Source organism: Oryx dammah, unplaced genomic scaffold (genome assembly GCF_014754425.2).
Source record: "Oryx dammah isolate SB20612 unplaced genomic scaffold, SCBI_Odam_1.1 HiC_scaffold_10, whole genome shotgun sequence".
NCBI classification, from domain to species: Eukaryota; Metazoa; Chordata; class Mammalia; order Artiodactyla; family Bovidae; genus Oryx; species Oryx dammah.
Window position 1 is genome coordinate 41032417 of NW_024070194.1, and position 16570 is coordinate 41048986.

General features: G+C 50.6%; 1 protein-coding gene across 2 annotated transcripts in view; it reads right to left on the reverse strand.

Annotated features, from left to right (window-relative positions):
• The window catches only part of SYNDIG1 (synapse differentiation inducing 1), a 109464-nt gene extending 94292 nt beyond the window's left edge, over nucleotides 1–15172 (reverse strand). Inside the window, exon 1 of one of the 2 annotated variants that reach the window (XM_040248856.1) lies at nucleotides 15021–15172. The gene's annotated coding sequence lies outside the window, so the exon portion shown is untranslated. Of the gene's footprint in view, nucleotides 1–14550; nucleotides 14893–15020 lie in introns of those variants that run through there. The other variant, XM_040248857.1, reaches the window with a different exon arrangement.
• Between the last annotated feature and the right edge of the window lie 1398 nt (nucleotides 15173–16570).

Sequence of the window (16570 nt, forward strand, 5' to 3'; positions counted from 1 at the left end):
GGCTCACGTACTCTTGAAGCCTGGCTTGGAGAATTTTGAGCATTACTTTATTAGCATGTGAAATGAGTACAATTGTGTGGTAGTTTGTGTGTTCTTTGGGATTGGAATGAAAACTGACCTATTCCAGTCCTGTGGCCACTGCTGAGTTTTCCAAATTTGCTGGCATATTGAGTGCAGCACTTTCACAGCATCATCTCTTAGGATTTGAAATAGCTCAACTGGAATTCCACCACCTCCACTAGCTTTGTTCGTAGTGATGCTTCTTAAGGCCCACTTGACTTCGCATTCCATATCTGGCTCATGGTGAGTGATCACACCATTGTGATTATCTGGGTTGTAAAGATCTTTTTTTGTATAGTTCTTCTGTGTATTCTTGCCACCTCTTCTTAATATCTTCTGCTTCTGTTAGGTCCATACAATTTCTGTCCTTTATCGAGCCCATTTTTGCATGACATGTTCCCTTGGTATCTCTAATTTTCTTGAAGAGATCTCTAGTCTTTCCCATTCTATTATTTTCCTCTATTTCTTTGCACTGATCACTAAGGAAGGCTTTCTTATCTCTCCTTGCTATTTTTCAGAACTCTGCATTCAGATGCTTATATCTTTCCTTTTCTCCTTTGCTTTTCGCTCTCTTCACAGTGATTTGTAAGGCCTCCTCAGACAGCCATGTTGCTTTTTTGCATTTCTGTTTCTTGGGGATGGTCTTGATCCCTGTCTCCTGTACAATGTCACGAACCTCCGTCCATAGTTCTTCAGGCACTCTGTCTATCAGATCTAATCCCTTGAATCTGTTTGTCACTTCCACTGTATAATTGTAAAGGATTTGATTTAGGTCACACCTCAATGGTCTAGTGGTTTCCTCTACTTTCTTTAATTTAAGTCTGGATTTGGCAAATAAGGAGTTCATGATCTGAGCCACAGTCAGCTCCTAGTCTTGTTTTTGCTGACTGTATAGTGCTTCTCCATCTTTGGCTGCAAAGAATATAATCAATCTGATTTCAGTGTTGACCATCTGGTGATGTCCATGTGTAGAGTCTTCTCTTGTGTTGTTGGAAGAGGGTGTTTCCTATGACCAGTGCATTCTCTTGGTAAAACTCTATTAGCTTTTGCATTTCTCTGATGACTGGTGAATAAAGCACCTTTTCAGGTACTTGCTGGCCATTTGCAGGTCTTCTTTGGAAAAATCTTTACTCAGATTCTCTGACCATTTTTAATAAAGCCATTAGTATTATTATTTGCTATTGAATTGTATTTATCTATTTTGGATATGGACCCATTCAGTTCAGTTCAGTCACTCAGTCGTGTCCGACTCTTTGCGACCCCATGAATCACAGCACACCAGGCCTCTCTGTCCATCACCAACTCCCGGACTTCACTCAGACTCACGTCCATCATGTCAGTTGCCTTTTCATTGTCAATGAATTGTTTGCTTTGCTGTGCGGAGGTTTTTAACTTTGGTGGAGTTCCACTTGCTTATTTTTGCTTTTGTTGCCTTTGCTTTTGGTGTCAAATCCAAAAAAACATCACTAAGAGTGATGTCATAGAGCTTAGCACCTACATTTTCTTCTAGGAGTTTTATGGTTTCAGGTCTTACATTCAAATCTTCAACCCATCCTGAGTTACTTTTTGTGTGTGGTGTAAAATAGTGGTCCAGTTTCATCTTTTGCATGTGACTACTTAATTTTCCCACCATCATTCACTGAAAAGACTGTCTTTTCCCCATTGCATTTTTGTCTCCTCTATCATACACTGATTGACCATATACACATGTGTTTATTTCTGGGCTCTCTCTTCTGTCCCATTGATCTATGTGTCTGTTTTTATGTCAATACTGTTTTGATTACTATAGCTTTGTAGTATAGTTTGAAATTAAGATGTGTGATGTTTCCAGGACAGTTCAGCTGCTAGTATGAGGAGGGTACAAACAGTGGACTCTCACCTGTCCTGGCCCAGAGGACCTGGTCAGGGAATCTAAGGAGGTCAAGGTGGGGAAGAAGGATTCAGAGGAAAGAGAGGTGTAGATCAGGACTGTGCTCCCAAGATGTCCTCTAAGGCTGAGCTGAACTCCAGCAGAGTCGATGGCCCTCTGATCTGTGCCCCCGAGAAATAACTGAGCTCAGCTTGGTTTTATTCTCCAAGAGAGGGATCAAATTGGTCTTAAGGAGAAAGGGAAGCAACAAGCAGAGTCCCATCTCACTGAAATGCCTTGTTGAAACATCTGAAGCTCTGAATACAAATTCTAGGAAGACCAGCCTTTCTGGGCAGCATGTAAGGACATTTCTAACTTCTGAGAAAAGCCTTGTGCCAGAGCAGAAAGCAGGGTGACCTCCTGCCCTGTTTTATGTCTTTAGACATTCTCTGTGTCATCTGGAGCCTGCAGCAATAGAGGAAGCAGTTTCCCCTCTGACTGTCGTGTGTTGTACAGGACACACCTGTTCTCCTGGACGTCTGTGGGCACACACCCCTGGCTGGTCCACAGCTGGATTCCCCTCACCCCTGGTCACTGTTTGCTCACTTGCATGGACACTCTCTTCCCAGGAAACCACCACCCAGCACAGAGGGACAGACGACCCAGTGATGTTTGTCCCACTTGGCTTTTATCACAAAATGGAATTGTCTGTGTCTGTCAGTCCAAGATGACACAGGACAGGCTACTGTCCTGAGCTTTACACTAAGCGCAGCACCAAGAAACCTGGGTGTGGGGGTGGGCAAACGTGACCCTGAGACAAACAAGGAACAGGAACAGGTCCCTGAAGGGTCCATGCACTGGGCCCTTCCTCTGGCAACCGGAGGGCCACAGAGCTGGCGGGGAACCCCCTGGGATTCACCCCACCAAGTGTGAGATGGGGGATCCAGATAAAACCGTGTGATATACACACTTCCTATGGTCACCCTCTCTTCCTGGCCTGGGAGGGAGATGCAACATGGAGCAAACAGGAGAAGCTTCTGTGGGTTTCCCTGAAGAAGCCCCGAAGAAGCTGCTGTGCTGTGAAAGCTTCTGTCTGGCCCTTTGGACGTGCGCTGATGCTCCTCCAAGTGTGTGAACTCAATTTACTTCACAAGGCAACTGGGCCATGGGGCCCCCTTGGTGCAACCAGTCCACCATAGCTCAGGTCGGCACAGCAGCTCCACCCAAGAGAAGACAGAGAGCAGGGCTGCCCACCGGGGAGGGGAAGCCAAGGGCTGAGTCCCTGTGGTGGTTCCAGACCCGGTCCCCTGGGAGCCTCTGCCACAGGAAGTGGAGGAGGGGCCCTTCTGGGGGCTCTTGGCCTCCCTGGGCCCCACCTCCCTCCTCTCTCCAACCCCCCTCCCCCAGCCCTCATTTCCACTGAAGGGCTGCCAGTTCCCCTGCATCTTGGATCCACTGCAGCCAGGAGGGCGGGGCTGTGGGACTCACTGTCCTGGCCTGTGGGTGGGTCAGGGTTCACAGTCCAGAAGGCCCCGGGCACCCTGATCACTGCTCTTCTCTCAAGCTCAGCCCCACCTGGATAGCCCTATGTCAGGCCCACACTGCCCTCAGCCCCCACACATGTCCGCAGGCTCCCAGGCCCTTAGCCTGAAGATGGAGAGACATCCACAGGTCTGGCTGGGTTCATGTTCCCTAGAGGTCACACACTTTCTCCCGGGGACCAGCTGGACAAGCCAGGAGCACGAATTCTGAGGCTGGGTGGCTGTAAGAGCGGAGACCATTCTACAGATAGTGCTCCCATTCTACAGATGGTACTCCCATTCTACAGATGGAGCAGGGACCCTGGAGCCTGAGGGAAGGAGGTGTGCCCTGGGAAGGTCCTGGGGACTGATCAGTGGTGCCTCCCCAATAGCAGAGAGGGGATGACCACAGCTCCAGTGAAGGGACAGCTGTTTGCCCCCTCCCCCTGCCACCGCCCCAGCCAGCGGTGTTCCAACGCCCAAGTGGAACAGAAGAGCCGATGGCAGATGGAGCGGGCACACTCCCAGTGGGCAGCGTTCTCCAGTCCAGTGTGATGGGGCTGCATTTCTAAACTGAATTAGGCAATGACTAGTGACTGGACATCTGGGCAGGAGCCCAGGAACCTGAGGCAGCTGGAGCGCTGTGTGGGCGGCTCTAGACGGGCCATAGCTCTGGAGCCCACCCTCACCAAGGTCACTAGGAAGCCCTTTGCTCACACATCTGGGAGGCTGGCTGCCATTGTCTTGCTGTCTGTCCCAAAAGCAGCTGGCGGAGGCACAGCAGCTCTGGGTGGGACGAGTTCAGAGCCTCCCGAGCTGCACCCACCAAGGAGCTTCTAAGTTTAGGGCCAAAGAGGGGAACAGGAAGGGGGGACGGTGGTGTATCCAAAGCATCCATTCTCCTGGTGGATGAAGCATGGGGGCCGGGGACTTGAACACATGAAAACCTCTCAACTTTGGACCAGGATCAAACATCCATGGGCAGTAGGCACAGCCAAGCGGTCACAGCTGCACTGGAGCCACTCACCCTGGGAGGTGGGTTTGTCCTACACACAAGCAGAGACCATGAGAATCCGGGCAGGAACTCATGTCTACCACCCAAGAACCTGAAGTACGTGTTCTTCCCAGAAAGGGATTTGGAAAGTCACTCCTGGAGTCCAGCAACGGAGAAGGAAAGTGCATTATTCGGCTACAGCCCATTTTCCTCCGTGGCTTCAGAACAGACTGTGATGGCCTCAAATAAACTCAGTGGCCCTGTTCACAGCTAAGGACCCTGCAACCCGAACACTCAGATCAACAATCCTGCCAAGAACACTGGGGTCAAAGGGGGATGACAGGGTCTGGGACACGGCCACATTGGTGGTCCTCGTGTTCTGAGCCGCTGGGCAGGTGTGTTGTGCTGAGTGCAGGGGATGTTAGGGGTGATGCCAGCAAGAGCCCTGAGATCTCATTCTGAGCAAAGGCGGCAAGGAAGAGGGTGCCCACGTGTCAGGTGGGACCTTCCATCCACAGCCAACAGAATATCAAGGGTGAAAGGCAGAGAATGGACTTAGAAGAAAAGAGAAGACTTCCCTTTAGTTAAATGTTTAACAGGAATCCCTCTTAGTGATGGCATTGGGGGTATGGCCCTGCACGGAGACCTGAGCCGGATGTGCTGTGTCTCTGGGTTCAGTGTAGAAAAGAAAAGCTGTGGGCAGTGAGCATGCTAATTCGTCCGCTCGGAGCCTATGTTTTGCAGCTGCTTGCAGGGAGGACATGAAGGGAGAGGAAGAGAGTGGGAGAGAGAAGATGGGACGGGATTGTTTGCAGGCCAGGGGTCTTGGAAGGCCTTTCCAGACTGGGCTAGGAGGGGTGGGCTTGCCCAATGCGGGGTCCTCTCCACTGTCTGCGTGCACCCTGGGCATAGTCTGGAGCAGATGCCTGGCTCTTGAGTCTACCAATGGCTGAGCCGTGGGTACGGGCCAGCCCCTGTGCTCAGATGGTGTCTCAGACCCAAAGCACACTGTTGACCCGCCTCAGCTCACCTTTCCTGCTGACTTGCAGGACACAGCAGCCTCACCCCAACTGGCACCGAAATGTTCCCTCTAAAGGAAACCCGAGGGAAAGGGCTGGGGCTGAAATTTCAGATACTAAGATTGGCTACAGAAATGCAAAGACTTTACCTTTACTATTTATTACATCTTTTAAAAATTTATGCCCCACTCTTTTTTGAGGAACATGGCCACATCACTTGCCATGTGGAATGTTAGTTTCCTAACCAGGGATTGAACCTGTGCCCCTAGCACTGGGAGCACAGAATCTTAACTGCTGGAGCACTAGGCAAGTCCCTGTGAATATTTTATTTAAAGGCAACCTGAGACATTGCCAACAAGAGAAGAATGGGTAGCCATCTTTGGTGGCATGACCTGGACATCCGTGGGGCCCTTCTGATGCTAAAGGGAGCTTAAGGCCAGGCCTTAGTGCTGGGTTTCCCAGCCCTGCATGCATGTATGCTAAGTTACTTCAGTCATGTCTGCCTTTGAGACCCTGGACTGCAGCCCTCCAGGCTCCTCTGTCCAAGGGACTCTCCAGGTAAGAACACTGGAGTGGGCTACCATGGCCTCTTCCAGGGGATCTTCTCAACCCAGAGATCAAACCCATATCTCTTACGTCTTTTGCATTAGTAGGTGGGGTCTTTAACACTAGCGTCACCTGGGAAGCCCTTCTCAGCCCTGACCTAGGACTTAATCACACTGGAATCCTCAAAAGCAAACCCTTTTATTTCAAACACTACAGAGTTGAGAGCCGTGACACCAAGGTGAGAAGGCCAGAATCATCAGGGTCACACAAAAACTGCATGTTGTACCAGGGCAGAAAGGTTAAGTTTATGTCATATGTTTGTTTCTCTGCTTTCCTGAGCAGGGCTGAAGCCTCAACATATTTGAGGTACGGTATTTTTCTCTTTTAAGAGTATCTTTGGTTCAAAACTGAGGCAATGGAATAAAACCTTTGTGGCTCTAATTGTCTGAAATGTTTGTTTGCTTTTTGGTTTTGTTTTGGGCACTGATGTCTCCCAACAAAAAAAATTAAGGAAGGAATGGAAGGTAGGTTTGAAAAGTGATTACTCAATCAGGTCAAATGTTTGAGAAGTAATATGTTTTAAAAATGTGAATTTAAGCTAAGCAGGCCCTTGATAAAAGGCTCAGATTGCAATCAGTTAACACCCACGTTCTCTCCCTCAGAGTCACAGCCCCAAAATGTCACTGTAGCATTGTTAGGACCAATGTTTAAAAATGACTGTGATGAACACAAGATGCGGTTGGGAGCTAAAAACTCAAAATGTTTTACATTGAACACTGACTTGACCCTCAAAAGCAAAACTCCCACCTTTCTGGGATAATGTAAATTGAACTCAGTGGTATGTTCTTTTTAAGTAAGCCAATGTGCAGAGTTGTCCCCTGGGCTGGTCTTTCAGAAGCAGCTTTTCTGTTTATTACTTTCTATGCACACATATTGTTTCCTGGTTGTGTTAGTCTTAGTTCCAGTGGTTTTCTTGGGTCCCAAGGCTTATTTGTTTTTGTTCTCCTTTAGTATTTGATTTTATTCATCTCATGCAATTTGACAGGTTATTTGTCAAAACATGGTTGAAGATGACTTGGACATTTGTAACTAAATCATCACATATGATAAGTAATGCTTTGTGGTTGGTTGATGATCTGCTTTAAAATGTTTCATCCTTTTGCTGTCTCGCATACAGGGTTATCGTTACCATCTTTCTAAATTCCATATATATGCGTTAGCATACTGTATTGTTGTTAACCTTGTATGCGAGACAGCAAAAGAGACACAGATGTATAGAACAGTCTTTTGGACTCTGTGGGAGAGGGAGAGGTGGGATGATTTGGTAGAATGGCATTGAAACATGTATAATATCATGTAAGAAACGAATTGCCAGTCCAGGTTCGATGCAGGATATAGGATGCTTGGGGCTGGTGCACTGGGATGACCAAGAGGGATGGTATGGGGAGGGAGGTGGGTGGGGGGTTCAGGATTGGGAACACGTGTACACCCGTGGCAGATTCATGTTGATGTATGGCAAAATCAATACAATATTGTAAAGTAAATAAATAAATAAAATAAAATCTGAAAAAAAAATAAATAAAATGTTTCATCCTAGAGAACAAGCTTCACTTTTCTAAGGTAACTTTTCTAAGTTGATGTGAGTCTAAACACAGTTGTGTTAGAGGTATCTTTCATGAGCCTTTCCCACGTGCGTCCTCTGAACCCACACAGCAGCAATGTTGACAGTGCTCAGGAGGTTCCTACTGAGGACATGTCCCTGTGGGTCAGTGGCCCCCTCCCAAACCTTATCCTGACTCCTGCCAACAAGAGTCTGGAGGGTGCAGGAGCAAGGACAGGCTGGGGCTCACACTATGTCCTGAGAAGCACAGGGACAGGAACTTCACCCAGAGAGACACCTAACACTCTAACCAAAGTGCTCCTAAACCAGAGTCGTTCCCATTTAAAAACAGTAGCAGCCTTTAATATTTTGTTTTCAAAACCCTGGGAAGAACACGGAGGGAGAGAAACAGAATCTCAGGAAAGTTAAATGAGCTCAGCTCATTCAACGGGCTAACAGCAAAGAAATTCCAGACGGTGTCCTGGGGCAGACCACACCTTCCCGCCGCTTTCTCCCCCTCCTCCTTCCCCTTCCTCCTCCTCCCTCCTTCCTCTTCTCCTCCCTCCCAGACCAAGTCCTCAGGCTGTCTGACCTGAACTAAGCCAGGCTGAGGGCACTGAACTATAGTCCAGGCTGAAAGAGTTACAGCTGTTCCTGTTTAAAACATAAGCTCTGAAAAAAATGTGAAATGCCCTAATATCTTGCACAGAGAATGTAGAAAAATCACATTTGTTTAAACCACTGGGTACTACCTGCGTTATTCCAATTCTGGTGACATGAGCAGGAACTGGGTCAATGTTCGGAATATTTAACATTTGAATGCTTTCATGTTTTATTTTTATTTTTGACGTGTTGGCACAAACCCTCCAGCTCAGTGATGCTGGGTCAAAGCTGTGGCCCCAGTGTCGCCCCTGATCAGCCTTTTCCCTCCAAACAGCCTCATGTGACTTCCCACCGAAGGACCAGGCAGTTCTGCTTCTCATTAGCCTGAGGCTGTGCTGATGCTGACAAACCAACACCCTATCCTTCAATCTTCTCACCTTTGCCTGCCCAGTCCAAGGATGTTGCTGTGACTACAGGTCACAGTGTTTCAACCAGCCCATTTGGCTGTGAGGATCCCAATTGTGTGTGGGACCTGAAAAGGCCAATGCGAGGCGCTGGGGTTCACGCTGGTTTTGTCTGCTGGGGACAGAGGAATGAAGGTGCTGGTCTCAGTTCAGTTCAGTTCAGTTCAGTCACTCAGTCATGTCCGACTCTTCCCGACCCCACGAATCGCAGCATGCCAGGCCTCCCTGTCCATCACCAACTCCCGGAATTCACTCAGACTCACATCCATCGAGTCAGTGATGCCATCCAACCATCTCATCCTCGGTCATCCCCTTCTCCTCCTGCCCCCAATCCCTCCCAGCATCAGAGTCTTTTCCAATGAGTCAACACTTCACATGAGGTGGCCAAAGTACTGGAGTTTCAGCTTTACCATCATTCCTTCCAAAGAAATCCCAGGGCTGATCTCGTTTAAAATAGACTGGTTGGATCTCCTTGCAGTCCAAGGGACTCTCAAGAGTCTTCTCCAATACCACAGTTCAAAAGCATCAATTCTTCGGTGCTCAGCCTTCTTCACAGTCCAACTCTCACATCCATACATGACCACTGGAAAAACCATAGCCTTGACTAGACGGACCTTTGTTGGCAAAGTAATGTCTCTGCTTTTCAATATGCTATCTAGGTTGGTCATAACTTTTCTTCCAAGGAGTAAGCATCTTTTAATTTCATGGCTGCAGTTACCATCTGCAGTGATTTTTGAGCCCCCTCAAAATAAAGTCTGACACTCTTTCCACTGTTTCCCCATCTATTTCCCATGAAGTGATGGGACCAGATGCCATGATCTTCATTTTCTGAATATTAAGCTTTAAGCCAACTTTTTCACTCTCCACTTTCACTTTCATCAAGAGGCTTTTTAGTTCCTCTTCACTTTCTGCCATAAGGGTGGTGTCATCTGCATATCTGAGGTTACTGATATTTCTCCCTTCAATCTTGACTCCAGCTTGTGCTTCTTCCAGCCCAGTGTTTCTCATGATGTACTCTGCATATAAGTTAAATAAGCAGGGTGACAATATACAGACTTGACGTACTCCTTTTCCTATTTGGAACCAGTCTGTTGTTCCATGTCCAGTTCTAACTGTTGCTTCTTGACCTGCATATAGATTTCTCAAGAGGCAAGTCAGGTGGTCTGGTATTCCCATCTCTTTCAGAATTTTCCACAGTTTATTGTGATCCACACAGTCAAAGGCATTGGCATAGTTAATAAAGCAAAAATAGATGTTTTTCTGGAACTCTCTTGCTTTTTCGATGATCCAGTAGATGTTGGCAATTTGATCTCTGGTTCCTCTGCTTTTTCTAAAACCAGCTTGAACATCTGGAAGTTCACGGTTCACATATTGCTGAAGCCTGACTTGGAGAATTTTGAGTATTACTTTACTAGCATGTGAGATGAGTGCAATTGTGCAGTAGTTTGACCATTCTTTGGCATTGCCTTTCTTTGGGATTGGGATGAAAACTGACATTTTCCAGTCCTGTGGCCACTGCTGAGTTTTCCAAATTTGCTGGCATATTGAGTGCAGCACTTTCACAGCATCATCTTTCAGGATTTGAAATAGCTCAACTGGAATTCCATCACCTCCACTAGCTTTGTTCATAGTGATGCTTTCTAAGGCCACATTCAAGGTCAGGAGGGGTGGCGGTGAGGACATATCCCTTGTCCAAGGTAAGGAGCAGCGGCTGTGCTTTACTGGAGCAGCCTTGAAGAGATACCCCACGCCCAAGGTAAGAGAAATCCAAGTAAGACGGTAGATGTTGCAAGAGGGCATCAGAGGGCAAACACACTGGAACCATAATCACAGAAAACTAGTCAGTCTAATCACACTAGGACCACAGCCTTGTTTAATCAATGAAACTAAGCCATGCCCGTGGGGCCACCCAAGACAGGCGGGTCATGGTGGAGAGGTCTGACAGAATGCGGTCCACTGCAGAAGGGAATGGCAAACCACTTCAGTATTCTTGCCTTGAGAACCCCATGAACAGTATGAAAAGGTAAAATGATAGGATACTGAAAGAGGAACTCCCCAGGTCGGTAGGTACCCAATATGCTACTGGAGATCAGTGGAGAAATAACTCCAGAAAGAATGAAGGGATGGAGCCAAAGCAAAAACAATACCCAGTTGTGGATGTGACTGGTGATAGAAACCAGGTCGGATGCTGTAAAGAGCAATACTGCGTAGGAACCTGGAATGTCAGGTCCATGAATCAAGGCAAACTGGAAGTGGTCAGACAGGAGATGGCAAGAGTGAACGTCGACATTCTAGGAATCAGCAAACTAAAATGGACTGGAATGGGTGAATTTAACTCAGGATGACCATTATATCTACTACTGCGGGCAGGAATCCCTTAGACGAAATGGAGTAGCCATCATGGTCAACAAAAGCATTCGAAATGCAGTACTTGGATGCAATCTCAAAAACGACAGAATGATCTCTGTTCATTTCCAAGGCAAACCATTCAATATCACAGTAATCCAAGTCTATGCCCCAACCAGTAACGCTGAAGAAGCTGAAGTTGAATGGTTCTATGAAGACCTACAAGACCTTGTAGAACTAACACCCAAAAAAGATGTCCTTTTCGTTATAGGGGACTGAAATGCAAAAGTAGGAAGTCAAGAAACACCTGGAGTAACAGGCAAATTTGGCCTTGTAATGCAGAATGAAGCAGGGCAAAGACTAATAGAGTTTTGCCAAGAAAATGCACTGGTCATAGCAAACACCCTCTTCCAACAACACAAGAGAAGACTCTACACATGGACATCACCAGATGGTCAACACTGAAATCAGATTGATTATATTCTCTGCTCAAAGATGGAGAAGCTCTATACAGTCAGCAAAAACAAGACCAGGAGCTGACTGTGGCTCAGATCATGAACTCCTTATTGCCAAATCCAGACTTAAATTGAAGAAAGTAGGGAAAACCACTAGACCACTCAGGTATGACCTAAATCAAATCCCTTATGATTATACAGCAGAAGTGAGAAATAGATTTAAAGGACTAGATCTGATAGATATAGTGCCTGAAGAACTATGGACTGAGGTTCATGACATTGTACAGGAGACAGGGATCAAGACCATCCCCATGGAAAAGAAATGCAAAAAAGCAAAATGGCTGTCTTGGGAGGCCTTACAAATAGCTGTGAAAAGAAGATAAGTGAAAAGCAAAGGAGAAAAGGAAAGATGTAAGAATCTGAATGCAGAGTTCCAAAGAATAGCAAGAAGAGATAAGAGAGCCTTCCTCAGTGACCAATGCAAAGAAATAGAGGAAAACAACAGAATGGGAAAGACTAGAGATCTCTTCAAGAAAATTAGAGATCCCAAGGGAACATTTCCTGCAAAGATGTGCTCGATAAAGGACAGAAATGGTATGGACCTAACAGAAGCAGAAGATATTAAGAAGAGGTGGCAAGAATACACAGAAGAACTGTACAAAAAAGATCTTCAAGACCAAGATAATCACGATGGTGTGATCACTCATCTAGAGCCAGACATCCTGGAATGTGAAGTCAAGTGGGCCTTAGAAAGCATCACTACAAACAAAGCTAGTGGAGGTGCTGGTCTAGGGCCTGGTTATTCACATCACAGCAGGCTGGCTGAGGATCTGGTTCAAGAGCTCACCTTATCAAGGTGTCCGAAAGCCTGCCCAGTCCTCCAAGCACATTATTGGCAATTTTTAGGAGCTGCTTTTCTATAAAGCCAGGTGCAGAGGCATGGGGAATGGGAAGGGTGTGCAGGTATGGGGGCTCTCTCCCACAGTTTCTGGAGGCTGGCCCCAGGAGACCCTCTCCAGTCCACAGACCCCACACTCGGAACCCATCAGAGCAAGCAGTTTCCAGATGTGGCCAGGTGACCAGCACATGCTCTCTAATTGAGAGATGAAATGTCAGCACTCTCACGAACCTCAGAATAGCACCGACTAGTGTCTATCATAGAAAACTTACATAAGAAAAGAGCTTTTTATTCTATTACAATAGTAATAACTCCGGAGAAAATATGCATTAGAGCTAATGAAGAGCTGAGGCCAAGTCAGCGCAGCACTTTTAATGTGGGAGAAATTGCTTAATGATTCAAGTTTTTTTTTTTTTTTTAAACCAAAACGTATTCTTTTGCTTATCCTGGTCTGACTGGGATCTGTTTACCCCTTGCACGGCCACTGGCACTAGCCAAGTGCAATTGTTCCACATGTCTCTTTTCTCAGCATCTGAATTTTTCTCTCTCCTCCTTCAGTTCCCCTCTTTGGGCCTCCAGGAGGTTAGCAGGTTTCTTTTCTACCCCAAAATGGACATGGGGGCATCTTTGTTTCTATTTTAACATCACCTATTTCTCATAGAATCATTTGAAGAAGTTGTTTCTGTCCCTGGTTACATGAAAATGAAATGAAACGTCATCAGCTGGAGATTCATGGGGCCGTGTTTTGCGATGAAGGGAGCTGCGAATGGATTTCCAAACCCTTCCTCAGACATGGCCTCCAACTGGCAGGAGAGTGGTAAACAGGAGGGGAGGCAACAGGGTTGGAGGAGGGGCACTGACATCCTCCATCCTGAAAAACTTCAGACAGAGATTTCCCCAGTTTTTTCTGTATTTGATAAGGCCTTCTTGATGACCGCGATTCCATTTCCATGCAGTAGGTGGGGGCAGGGTGGGAGAGGGCAGCAGATGAGCGACAAACTAACCTCTGCTGGGAGCAGAGGGACCCCGGGGTGTTGCAGAAAGAGAGGGAGGGAGAGAGGTGAGGACTCGTCCTCAAACGCCTCACAGGCCAGCACCTGTGCTCTGATCTCCAGAAAGACATTCCACACCACCGCCAGGCACATAGCATGCAATAATTTATCCCAAACCTGCTCCAGCCACTTCCTGTCCTAGCCAGAATGGACATCAGACCACCGCCGGGCTGGCTTTGCACTCTGGTTGCCCGGAGCATTTAGCGAGCCAAAGCCCCTCAAAAGACCACATCCCAGCACCAACTCTGACTGCCCGGCGATCTCTCCTCAGCAAGGAAAAGTTGGCCGGCTCCCTCCTGGTTTTGTTACCAGAGGCTCACCCCGCGGGCTGCAGGTCTGCGCAGCGCAGCAGCCGCTCCCTTTGGGCTCTGACCAAACACACTGGCCAGCAGGAGGGGGGTCAACAAGATCCACAGACCCGGGGGCTCACCCTACTGCCTGAGCCTGATTCTAACTAAAGCACGGAGCCACCTACTCCCGGCCCCTAAATCGGCCAAACCCTCGGCCAGTGTCTGCCGCACCGAACCTGAACCCAGGACTCGGCCGAGAAGGCGCAGACAGGAGTTCGGCCAGGAGCCTGGCGGGCGCCAGAGCATCTGACGCCGCAGAAGGGCTGTGCGCACCTGAAGTCTGGGTGACAGGCGCCTAAGGCTCTGCGTGCACGGGGACCACCCCAGGAAACGAAGGCGACCAGAGGACCCCTTCCTCTAGTCCTTCAGAAAAGCCGAGCGACCCCACTGGCAGCCTTCCCAAAGCAGGACTCGAAGCGCCCACTCCACTGGAACCGCCGCAAACGCATCGCCATCAAAGCCCCTTCCCTAGGAAAAGTGCCCAGTTTTCCCTGTAACCCAATTCCCTCGCTCCTCACCTCCGAGAGCGCGCACGAAGAGACAGAAATCGCACCAAGGAAAATCGTGACCACAACTCGAACCCCCAAACACATCCACTCTCTGCCCTCTCCGCGCGGTTGCTGGCGGCTCCCGGGGCTGCGGGCTGTAGCGGCCGCGAGGGGCTCCCGGGACCCGGGCCCCAGGGCGCTCTCACCCTTGCCTTCCTTTTCCCCTCCGCTTGGTGAAGCGAAGCCCGCTTCCCTGCCCGGTCCCAGATGAACCTCGGTCCCCACCTCCGCCGTGGCCCCGCTCACCAGCCCCCGTCTGTCTCCTGTGAGTCACTCGAAGGGGTCTCCCGGACCCGCAGAGCCAATGCCTGCCGTGCGCCTCCACCGCCCGGGCAGCCCTGCTCCACCGCGCTCCCGGGTCTCGATCTCAGCAGCTCCCTCCGACTTTGCACAGCGGCTCCTCGGCGCCACCGGGGTGCCTGGGGTGGCGAGGAGCCAGGCTGCAGCCCGGGCTGCCGGCGCCCGGCCCCTTCTTTCTCATCTTCTTCGCTTGCTCCGATTCTCCCAGGCGCCTGGCGACCCCGCGCCTCCCCGGTCCCTCCGCCCGGACCGCCCGGATTCACCCCGGCGCCACCTCGCCGCCGGTCTGCGCGCTCCGAGGCGGAGCCAGGACTCCCTCCCGCGCGGGGGCCACCTCCTCGCCGCCCGCCCGCGGCCCCCGCCCCACTGTCGCCGACCCCTCCGCTGCCCGCGCGGCCGGGGCGGTCGGGACTTACCTCCTGGACAAGGTGACCCGCTAGTGCGCTCGGCGGCGGCCCGCGCGTCTCCGGAGACAGCGAGCGAGCGCGCGGGGCGCCGGGGATCCTGCGCCCGCCTCTGCTCCCCGCTCCCTCCCCCGCCGCCCGGCCCTCCCCTCCGTCCCCTCCGTACAGCTCGGCACTGCGCTCGCCGCCCGCGCCCCCGGCTGCCCCGCGTGTCCTGGAGCGCCGGGACGCGGGGCAGCGGCGGCGGCCCGGGCGGCTTGAGCTAGCGAGCGGCAGCGGCGGGGCGGAGCCCGGCCCTCGGTCCCCGGGAGAAGAGGGTGCGGGGAGACTCCCGCGGAGCGCGCCCGGCGGGCGGGTGGGCGAGGGGCGCCCGGGGCGCGCCGCTTGGTTCGGCTGCAGAGCCTGGAGACACGCGTGCCTGAGGCGGCGGCCACGGGCGCGAGGGGCGGCAGGGAGGAGGAGGAGCAAGGAGGGAATGGCTCCGCGTGAAGGCTCACCAACTTTGCCCCGGGCGGCCGGGCCCCGCGGGGGATCGCGTCTGGCAGGTGGCCCGGGCCGGTGTCTGGGAATGTGGGTGACGGAGGCTGGGGGGGAAGGGGGAGGCCCCTGGAAACTAACGGGGAGGATTTGCCTCCTGGCTGGGAGGAGAGATGGCTCCCCTTGGTCCTAAAGGCCTCCCCAGGCTCTTGTTCGTTCTTTTTGAGGTTTCTAAGGACCCCCTTTACAGGCCTGATCTGCCCGAGTCTTGACCAGCCAGCCATCCTCGCGAAACCCGGCGTGGGGCTCAGACTCGGTCCCGGCCCAACGTCTGCCTGGGCCTTGGGGACTGAGAGGAAACTAGGGCGGGTGAAGAAGGAGATGGGGTGGGTGGGCATAATCCTGATGAAGAGAGTGGGTAGTGGGGAGGGAGGGCACCTCCCAAGATAGTCTGCTTTTCCAAGGTTGAGGGAGGCGGGGGAAGTGGTGTTTTCAGCTGGGATTTCACAGGGAAAGAAGACGAAAGAAATAACCAGAAAGAGTGATTTAGGGAAAGAATCTGTGAGCCCACTTCTGTCCCAGGCACAGAGGTGCCAGGCGGGCAGGCACTGGCCACGTGGTGGTGGTCATGGTCTGTTTCATCTAGGAGACCTGCCACGGTGCACAGTCTGTCCCTGCCTGGTCACCAACCCTTTGCCCCCAAGAGGGCATCTCTTCCTCTGCCAGGAGCCTAGGGTGGAGTTTCCAGATGGCTGGGATGGAAGGTGGGGCCAGAACATAGGTCTCTCCCCAAGTTCCCTTTGAGGGACTGGCTCCTGTTGGGTCCCTGGCAGCCCAGAGAGAAGGCTCAAAGTGGGCACGGGGGTGGGGTCCTGGGTCAGAAGACCCAGGTCCATCGTGCTCTGTCTTTATCCACCCGAAAGCCACCCCTTCTCCATCTTTGCAAGGTGGCAAAGTGCAGCCAGGTTTCTTCCTCCAGGTCCCTGAAAGGGGTGTGGTCTGGAACTCTCTGGAAAGGGCACTAGAGGAACTGCTTGGATGGGAGGAAGATGCCATCTTACCCTTGTGAACTTGCCAGTGACCCT